General features: G+C 32.6%; 1 protein-coding gene across 3 annotated transcripts in view; it reads left to right on the top strand.

Annotated features, from left to right (window-relative positions):
* The window catches only part of LOC108967384 (neuropeptide-like 1), a 60,572-nt gene that overhangs the window by 17,897 nt on the left and 31,142 nt on the right, over positions 1 to 11,533 (top strand). The window lies entirely within an intron of this gene.

The following is an 11,533-nucleotide window of genomic DNA, read 5'->3' as shown; positions in this document are numbered from 1 at the left end:
GAACAGCATTGTTGGTTTAGTTGATGTTGAAATTCAGCGTTCTTAATGTCTAATTAAATTATGCTTGAAGGKAAAGCATGAAATATTTCATTGCTGAAACACGCATTTCTCATTTAATCTTCGTGGAAAGCTGAAGTTCAGTTCGCTAGAAACAGCTGAATTGGCTGTAGGCAGTAATTCATACTTTTGCTTTGCATACCTTGAGGCGCACTATATTAAATTACAAAATTAGAATTCTTTAACAGTTTGAAAGCTTGATTAAACAATGTCTCTAGCAGAAAAATGGCAAAATGGTATATATTTGTTTATTCATTTATTATTATAAATAAAAAATAAAAAAATAATAAGTTGAAGTTTGCTTAGAAATACGAAAATACTTTTTCGACTAACCAATATATTGGGTTAAAATCTGTTGTTTTTACATATCTATAATTTTTTATACTAGTAAACTTGCTTCACACTAACAATAGCATGAGTAGTTAAACTAAATTCCAAAACTTTTAACCAAAAATATATATTTTTTTTTAATTTTTCACTTGAAACGCAATAATTGCAGTTTTAATCCTTTCATTGAGATTTTCGATTTAAAAAAGTTCTTTATAATATAAGTATCCGCTCTTCGTAGAAATATATTGACTGCTGCTACCTTCTCAAATCCATAAAAGCAACCCACTCATGCATTTATTTGCCTATACACCCTGACTATTGACTCGAGTGCACTTCGTCTGACTATATACACGCCTTATACATAGAAGCGCAGTATGCCTACTCGCCTATTACCGTTACAGTGCATTCGCCGCATTTATGCTTTCACATTTGTGTCTACTCATCGCAGTGTTCGCATGAATCGTTTCATTCAGTTCGATATGAAAAGCAAAATACTGTTATTGCTGCAGCGCTTCCGTCGAGCGCTTGCTTGCTTCCTGCACGCTTGTAAAGCCATTGAAATGTGCAAAGATATACCTACAAAAACACTTATAACTTATAACTTTTGTAGGTGTTTTTGAAGAAGTCATACAACAACAAGTCAAGACAGCTTGATAAATGCATTTTATGCGCAAAATTTGCTTATTCATTGTTGCAAATGCGATTTTGCGCTAAAGCAATTGCATTTGTTGAGTGTTTCTTGCTATAATTGGCTATTAGAAATGCTGTAGTATGTGATATATGTTTCGAATGGTGCTTAGAAATTGATAGCGGTATACAAGTAAACTTATAGATTTTCGGTTCAATTTTATTTTATGATTTTATAGATTTATTTTAGGCTTAGGGGTCTGCTTATTAGTGTTAAGCGTGTTCGAGCTTGCTTGCATTATTTTCTTTTTTTTTCAAACTTTCTGGTTAATATAGCTTTCTTATTATTATAATTAATGCTATAAAATAAGCAAAGCTACAATAATTCTTACAACTAAAGAATTTTTTATGTAAGGACTTAATATAGGTTGCTCAGTTTGTATGACAGCTATGTGCTATACAGATCGGATCAGAATATTATTTTCGGAGTTTGTAGAATTGTCTACAAGAATCATCCGTACCAAATTTCATGAACAAATCTTGTCAAATGAACAAGTTTTCTATATTAGGACTTAATTTTGATCACTCAGTTTGTATGGCAGCTAYATGCTATAGTGATCGGATCCAAATAATTTTATTGTACTTTGTAGGACTGTCTTGGACAATATTTTGTGCAAAATTTCGTGAAGATATTTTGTCAAATGAAAAAGTTTTCCATACAAGAAGTTCATTTTTATGGACCAGCYTTTATGGCAGCTATTTGCTATTGTTATCGGATTTAAAAAAAATTCTTCGGATTTTACACTATTGCATAAGGAAATTATCCGTTGTGAATATTGGTGAAGATATATTTTCAAATGAACAAGTTTTCTATATAAGGACTTAATTTTGATCACTCTGTTTGTATGGCAGCTACATGCTATAGTGATCCGATCTCAACGATTTCTTCGGAGATTAAATTACTGCCTTGGTTAATAATTGATGCCAAATTTCGTGAAAATATCTTGTCAAATAAGACAGTTTTCCACAGAAAGACTTGAAGTTGATTGGACAGTTTGTATGACAGCTATATGCTAAAGTAATCCGATCTCAACGATTTCTTCGGAGATTTTATTATTGGCTAAGGCAATAATTCACGCGACGTTTCATGAAGATATCTCGTCAAATAAGAAAGTTTTCTATATAAGGATTTGACCTTGATCGTTCAGTTTGTATGGCAGCTATATGCTATAGTGATCCGATATCGGCGGATCCGGACAAGTGAACAGTTTCTTGAAGAGAAAAGGATGTGTGCAAATTTTGAGATTGCTATCTCAAAAACTGAGTGATATAATTCACGTATATAAAGAAAGAGTCTGAAAGACGRATATGACAAAATGGACGCAGTTAATCAGGGATATCATTTATGTATAAATATGTTTAGATTCTAGATATATATACATATATACTTTGTAGAGTCTCCAACGTTTTTTTTTTTTTTGTGTTTTTGAGTATTAAACACTTTCTGACCAACTTAATATGCCCTGTTCAGTGCTCAATAAATAGGCTTTTCATGTGGAATTTAAAATGAATTTTGTTTTTAAGGCTACTGTTGCTATTCAAAGGCCAGTAACTAACTCTTTATATGCCAAATATTTAACTTAGAGAATCACAAAAAAAAATTTATTGAATTTTTGTACTAAAGAATTTTCTAAAACTGACTATTCTCATGTAAATGTATGTAAATAAATATACATATATATGTATATAGTAAATAAAATAACTGCATTTCTGTGTTAGTAGATCTTCGCTTGTGTCCTTGGTTTGCGCTACAAGCCCACTGACAATACGTAGCACATTTCACAGCAGCTGCTCGAGCGTCAGCAAACCTATTGATTGCAGTTGCAACAACAAGCGCCACATTTACACTGACAATCATGACAAAAGCCACATCAATAATGGCATTTAATTTTGCAAAAATCCTCATGGCAGACTGCATTGTTATTTGCTTTCGATACAATTGCAAATTATTTTTCTCCTTCCCACATGCCTTTTGCATTCTCATGCATATATGTATATATGTATATTTGCGAGCATYTATCGCACTTCCGACTGCAACACTGCGCTGCGCATAGAAACGTAATTAAAAATCAAATGCCAACAAACATTTATATATACACACATAYGTACGTGTGTGTGTTTTCAGCTCTCTTGTGCTGTAACTATTTCAGCTTGTGCGTTACACCCACACTGGCTTGGCCTGTTAGCGCGCAATAGCGACTACAAATCTCGCTGATATTTTCCATTATTTGTTGCCACATCTCCAACAAGCAGCAGCAGCGCTGTTGATTACTTTGCGCTGCTGCGTTTGCTATGGCAGCGCCGTTAAGAGACTGCAACATTACCTTATGGTCACGCATACGCCATGGTGCACGCTAATTAGAAATGTCATATCGCTGATGGATGGCAGTGTGGCAGCGTCAAGCGCATAAATATAGAACTGCAAGTGTATTTGTAAATCTTTAGCGTATATGTTTGTATGTGTGTRTGCGCGCAATGGTTGACATTCATCATTGAGTTTTCATTAAGCGCCGAGTTGTTGGCGCTGTGGCAGACAGCCCTGAGATTTGCTTTGACTTCCATGGAATTCCATATGCCAGTGCATATGGCAATGCGGCTAAAAATAGATTGGTAGAGGCGCAGAATTTAAATGTAAACTCGACTGAGTGCGCGCTCTTATGAAGTTTAAGGTTATAAATGCTGATAATATATGCCAGCATGTGAACATATTTTTAGTTATGTGSCAGTAAATCTGAGGGAGAGTTTTTTAAGGTCCATTTTATGTTATAAAAACACAACAGTTTCATATTTAAGGCCGATTCGCTCGCTGATCAAAGCCTTAGTTTTTGTATTTTTAACGATTTCGACACACAATATCGGCCTTGAACGACTTTGTGCGCCCTTTAAAGGGGCTTATGGAATGACATGCCCGTTCTCTCACAAGCAGAAGGCCCACAAAAATGGTCAGATTCGTACATTATATATTCTTTCAACAAACTTCATCTACAATAACTAGTAATGGAGACCACAATATTGCACCTTAAACAGCTGCAACGTCGCGCACTGAATCGAAGCGCGGTTGACGTCAGAGCATCTGCTTTTGTGGCGCACGAAATTTTCCACAACCAAAAATTCCGCACAAATTTCACTCCTTTTTACTTTACTCACGCTTTTTGGTCGTGTTGTTGTATTCTACTCTTTTGTGCGCGCAYGTTTATCAGTTCGCCGTTTACAACCTGAAGGGCGCGGTAAAGGCAGCGGTAAGGTTTTGTGTAAGTGTATGTGCAATTATGAAAGCTTATTATGAAAAGAGTATCAAAAAAGTTAGTACGAGGCTTATCACATCCGGTCATGCGAGAGTGAATGTGCCAACGTAAGTTGCTTATATGTATATATGTACTAAAATGTATTTGTAAGCATCCTAAATTAAAGTGCTATATAGTGAGCAGTTCTTTAAGAAAATTTATTTTAACTTAATCTAACTTAACTTAGTGTAATGTAACTTAACGTAACGTAACTTCACACAACTTAACGTAACGCAACTTAACTTAAAGCAACTTAACCTAACGTAACTTTTTATAACTCAACGTATCATGGCTAATCTTAATACAAATTAGCGTAACGTAACTCAAATTAACACAACTTAACAAACATTTTTAAAATAATCCATTGGGAATTTATTTATGAAAACCTAACTTAGATAATTTTTCATAACATTACTTAGCATAACGTAATGTAACTTAATCAAATTAACTTTAAAAATTTTTAAGAACCTCAAAACTTAACTTTACCTAACTCAATTTAACACTTAACGTAACGTTACTTAACTCTATGTACCTTAACTGAAAAAAATTTAATAGCCTCAAACATATGTATCGTATATAGTATAATGTATTATTAAGAACGTAACTTAAMGTGACTTAACTTAACATGACAATATTTTGACTACCACAAAATTGTAAATTTTTTATAAAAAAAATTCCAGTAATGATAAAAATATTCTACACACTTTATAACTGCTTTGGCTGTGACAATATGTCAAAATTATAACTAGTCCGTCACTAGTTCAAATTTCAAGAATTTCTTATTAACTCGCTTATTCTTCCGCAACTTCTATTTTTAAACATAAATTCTGCCAAAAATACTTGCTAATATGAGACCAAAACTCAAGCCCAACCGCATAGATAACTGTAGATTACAACTTGCTCGTGGCATGCAACCCCAGTCTGCGGTGACATACTTTAAAAGTAAATTAACAACAGCAGCAGCAGCAAAACCAACAGCAAAAAAACTGGAAAAAAAATAATAAGAATAAAAATAAAAACAAAAAATTGCAATAAAAACAAGAACAAGAACAAGCAAGCTGCTAAGCGCACAACTGCTGCCCAATTTGTTGGCTTGTATATTTTTKACTTGAAGTCTTTTTATTAATGCTAAATTTCGTGCATTTCTTAGGCACTCTCGAATAATGTTTGCATGTGTGTGTGTGTGCGTTTTTCATTTTGACGCGCGCATTTATTAATAGTAAATTGTGCTACTTTCTTATATTAACGCCGCGCCGGTTGGTAGGCGCACTGGCGTGTGTGCAAAACTGATTACTACAACATATTTGTCACAGAGTGCTAATATTTTTCACTTGGCAATTTTATTAGCAAAAACTTTTTTTGGAATTATTTTTTATTATACACTGTTCGGAGTATGATAAGTTTGTCTTCAAGAAGCTTGTAACAGAATGAAGAAAACTTTAGAGACCCCATAAAGTATATGTGTACGTATGTATACAATAAGTAAAAACTTTGCATATGTTCTTTCCTCCATAAGAAGCTGCTCATTTGTAGGAATTGCAGAAATCAGAACACTATATGCTATAGCTGCCAAACAAACTGAACGATCTGAATTACGTGCTTGCATGGAAATCTTTTTTTTTGACAAGATATCTTAACGAAATTTCACATGGATTACCTCCCATAGTAAAGGCATAATCTTGGAAGAAATGGTTTAGATCAGACTACTATATCATATAGCTGCCATACAAACTGAATGATCTGATTCAAATTTTTATATTTAATACTTTTTATTTGACGAGATATCTCGACGAAATTTCGTAGAGGGTATTATTTAATAAAATGATAACATCYACAAACAAATTTTTCAAATCGGATTATAATAGCATATAACTGCCATATAAACTGAACGATAAAAATTTAGTCGTTGCAGAGAAATCTTTTTTAGTTTACGAGATATCTTCATAAATTTTTGCATAATTTGTTATGTAATACAACGCTATAATACCCTAAGAAATTATTCAAATCGGRGTACTATAGCATATAGCTGCCATACAAACCGATCGACTTAAACCAAAATAAAAATACTTTTATACCCTTTTATGCTTTAGGAATGCAGCGATGAAGTGTATTATAACTTCAGTGCAGACAAGGTTGACMTTTTATCTTGCTTTTTTGTTTTTTATTTATTTTTTATTTTCTACAGGGTTAGATATGAAGAAATTATACATATGTATCGGTATATACATATGTATATAAAAACTCTTCGCACACCTGGCTAATTAAATACAGACATATTTCATTTCAGCAAATGTCGTTCACTGTTTACTTTCCTCAAGTTCAAATATTTTTCGACTTTTCKCTCTAAGCTGACGTTCAGCCCACTTTCATGTACTTAAATTTTATGTATACATACTGTACTTGTATGTATATAAATATGTTTGCTGTGTACAAATTATTTTCAGCGCTTAACAAACACATAGACTAACAAACATACGTATTAAACACAAATATTTAAATACATATATTAAGAAGCACCGGAGTTGCTTGGTACGCCATGTGGTATGCGCAACTTTTGCTCGCCTGTGCGCTACAATTTTGATAAGCCGTGAAGTCATCAAGCGGATTATGCGCGCTTTCACTATCGTTGTACTTGTTGCTGTTGGTTTTTGATATTATTATGAGCGTTAATAACATTTTTGTAGTTGTTGCTGTTGTTTTTGTACCCACTTGCTGTTATAAGCGGGACTGTTGCTTGGCTGCTATTTCACTAACTTCTTCATCTTCTTCATCCGCTTCAACGTTCCTTTAATAATTGAGTTTTGGTCACGCTGCTGGCGTTCATGGTGGCCCACGCCCTCTTTSCCCTGCTAACGCGCTCAGCCACTCACTCTCACTCATTTGCTTATTTGTTTGCTTGCTTAGCTTCACCTTGTTTCGATTAGCAGGCAATTGATTCACTKTGAGTTGGCCAAGGTCTTCCAAATATAAATATATATGCTGTTATATATATAGTACATAATATGTAAATATATATATTGAAGTGAAATTGCTTTGGATTCAGAGACGTCCGTGTCGTCTGTTATCAACAAGTGCGGATCAACTATTTGAATTTAATTAAATGCTTTTTATGCTTTTGGCCCACATTATTTTCATTATAAGCAATATTTGTGCAGCACCAGCTCTACTTTTTGACGTCTTCTTTTGACACATACACGCCCACATGTATAAATATATATGTATACACACTTTTGTTGTCTTCAACTTTATCAACTTTTTTGTGTTGTTTGCCTCGCAGCCACTTTTCTGCGCACTCTTAGCTCGATTTTGTTGCTCTTTCCCTTTATTGTCCTTTTTGTGTTTGTGTATGTATATGTATGTGTGYTCGGCCCTTTTTGCAGCTTGATTTTTGCCGAACTTCCACATATTGATTGATTTCGTTTGCAAAGGCAGTCCCCAAAGTTGTTGATAAGATACATGAKCTCCTTTGACAAGTGCTCGTAAACGCACACATAAGCACGCTCACAGGCGCTTTAACAAATATTAGACAAATATATACACATAAGTGTATGTTGCTGCTCGCTCGAGTTGCCCACAAGCGCTTGTCTTTGCTACTTTTGACCCAAATTTCAACAGCAGCCGCCTGCCTTCACATCTCAATCAATCAGTTGAGTCCAAAAATCAAACCTACTAGAGATAACAGCAAGTCTATATATGTGCATATCAACATAACTGTTGACATATACTATATAAATAAAGCTCATGTGTATTGTTTGTGCGCTGGCAGGCATTGCATGTCCTTTAACTTAGTAATGCCGCGGATAAAGTTCAGTTCACTGCTATTTTTCAATTGAAAAGCTTTTGGAWTTTAATTCAGCTTTCGGAGCATTAAATTTATTGCCGTGCACTTCATCGAAATGCCATAAAAACCATATGGTAATGAGTGTAAATGGTCAAAGTTATTGACCGCGTCATTTCATATATGATTGTTAAGGCTTAAGCTTGAAAAGCATTGCATTTGCGGTTGAATAAATATGAGTTTGAAATTTGTGGGTATTTCACTGATATTCTCTACTCACCCTTTTTTGGAGTTTTGGGTATTTTATTGTATTGATGCTCTAATTTATGTATAGCTGTATCCAAACTAAAATACATTAAAGCGAAAATAAAAAAATACAATATTTTACTATTGAAAGCTATATACACATATATATATATTTATATATTTGTTTCTGGCAGTCTTTCTATCAGCAATTAAAAAATATGGATTCTAGCGAATTATTTATAGACGCGTTTATATACCCCGCTATTTAAAGTCAATATATTGAAATTCAAAAAAGTTTATAAAWATATATTATTCAAAACATTTATGCCTAAAAATCGCCATCAGTTTAAAAGAACCGTATTTTGTTCTTTACTCAACTTTATTTTTCGCTACTGTAATMGAAAATTCCATAAACAACAATAATAATTATAAAAAATCACTTAGTTAAAGGTGCATGTCATGGCTAGCTCAAAATGGTTCACACCTAGACTATACTCTTACAATATACAAAAATTCCTAATAAGCATTTATATTCCACGATATTTAGATTTTCAAAATAATTATGCCTACAAATCGTATGCAGTTCAAGGAAACCACTAGTCGCTGAATAACTTTAATTTGCATCATTTTACTCTTCAAAACAAAGCTGTCTTAGTTAAAGGTGCATGTCATCGCTAAGTAATGCCATCAAAAAATGGTTAGCAAACACGCTGTTTAATTTATTTCCATATAATACAATATTATGAAATCATTAATAATTAAGTGCCAGCAAAAAATTTACGCTAAAGTTGTGCACGAAAAGTTCGAAACAACGGCAAGAGGTATCTAACTATTTTGGAAAAGTTTTATAGCAATCACTGCTTGGTAAGTAGTTTCAAAACTTTACTAAACAAAAGCCTTAAACTAGTTGGATTTTCTATTTCAAAATATTGCTATGGATTGKAAAAACAATTTGTACGAATCCTTAAGCAAGTGAAAAAACCATATATATGCATAAAATATAAAAAAATACAATTTAAACACTCATTATCAATTATTATCTTTCTGTCACTTTCCAATATTCGAATTTGTTGTTGGAATGTTTTGTTGTTGTCGATTAGTTCGTTATGGTTCTAGAGTTATTGAGATAGATATGTGGTGGTTTTCCTTGCTATAAATTATTGAGATTTGTAATATGTGGTGGTTGTCTGTGCTAAAAATGAAGATTTTTCTTTGAAGTAATTTACTTTATGTATGAATTTCATTACATTCAAATTGGTTAGTTTTGAGGTCCTTACTGAAGTACTGACGTTTTAGAAGTTCACACATTTACTTTATGTGATTTTTATTTGGAAATACCTATTTTCAAGTGAGTTATTAAAATTCTACTGAGTAGTGTAATTCAAATAGCATTTCTCAAAGAGAATATAAGAGGGCAATATAGTAGATTTATTGGGTCATATTAGTCAAGAAATAGAAGAATCTATTTTATTTTTTATCGATTCTATTTTTCACCAAAAATATATTTTTTATCAATTTAATTTTTCAACAAAAATTATCGATTTTATTTTTTCATAATCGATTTTATTTTTCACCAAAAATTTATTTTTATCGACTTCATTTTTTCATAATCGATTTCAGTTTTCAACAAAAATCGAATTTTTTATCGATTTTAGTTTTTTATAATCGATAAACAAATTTTTTTTTTCAAAGATTAATACATATGAATATGTCTATAAGAGGATTTTTCAAAATAAAATATATTTACAAAAGTATAGGTCTTTTGCTAACTCGGCATCCAAATTGGTGCGATCGGAACTGCAACTTGTAAAAACGTTTTTCTTGGAACTGTCTTTTTCAAAATGATACCCATGATTACTCAGGTTCTACGGGATCGATTTATCTGCAATTTTCAGAGAGGATGGAARAAAACATGAATTGTCTTTTTTTTACAAAACTTCAAAAGTTATCTGAAATTAATGCCTCTTTAGGGAATACTTTTTTTATATTAATTTCCTTTTTTTTTGTTTTTTTTTTTATTCTTTATATTTTTTTACTTCGAAGAGACCTATTAAATTAGTAATGCGTATTAGAATTGAATATTTTTTTAGGTTTTTAAATACATTTTTTTTAAATTATTATCGCATGCAATTTTTTTTATTTTTTTTTATTTAAAAAAAGTTCTGTCGCATATAAATTTATGACTCGTTTTCCTTTTTAATTTTTATGAAAACATATCGCATGGAATTTTTATATTTTTTAATTCTGAAAAAATATTTATCTTATGCAATTTTTGTATCAAACTGACGTTTATCGCAAGCAATTTTAGGAATTGTACATAAAACTCTGTAAAGACAAATTATTTATATTTATTTATTAAATATAATGCCTGCTAAAAAAATGTCATGCAAATATGTTGCAAGTTTTTACTATTTTCGGAATGTAAACAATTATTTATAATAATTCAGTTAACAGATTTACAAATAAAAACAATTTTTTTGCAAGTATATATGCCAACCCACTTATAATTAGGACACATTGTCATATAAATATTTGTATATTTGGCTGCAAAAAAAGAAATCACGAACTAAATTAGCCCTTTGCCATGTCGCAGCCACAAGCCTTTTTCCTCTTTTCACAGCAATTAAGCGGCAATTTAATACTGTCCACTGCCCACTGCGCCAATCAAGCGTTAATGGACACTGTAATTTAACATTCATTTACGTTCATTAAATCCGGCGCTGATGGTTATGGCAGCTCTGCTGTGCTGGGCTTTCAGTGAACGCAGCGGAAGTTAATAAATATTTAAATGCGCTTCGTATTAAATTACATGCGAAAACTGCGCGGGTGTGTGCAAGCAGGCACAGACACCTAGGCATGTGTGTGTCCGGAGCAACGGATGTGTGTGGTCAGCTGTTCGTCCGTCACATTGACGAGCATATTACAGCTGYCTTCTGTCCGCCAATGCAAGCGACTTTTGTCAATTTTCCGCATACTTGAGCAGCAACCCACTTACTTTACTTAATTTTCAAAAGCCCAGTTAAGTCGTTGTWAATGGCTGGCGAATGCAATTGGGAAAGTCAATGCGGGATTAAGATATAAATTTATGTGTGTGTCACTTCATTTAAGCCGGCAAAGTCTGGTTATGTTTATTTATTGTTTTAAGCACTTT

This window comes from Bactrocera latifrons, unplaced genomic scaffold, assembly GCF_001853355.1.
Source record: "Bactrocera latifrons isolate USDA-ARS-PBARC rearing strain unplaced genomic scaffold, ASM185335v1 scaffold_186, whole genome shotgun sequence".
NCBI classification, from domain to species: Eukaryota; Metazoa; Arthropoda; class Insecta; order Diptera; family Tephritidae; genus Bactrocera; species Bactrocera latifrons.
Note: the sequence above shows the minus strand (reverse complement) of the source record. Positions and strands in the feature narration are given on the sequence as shown.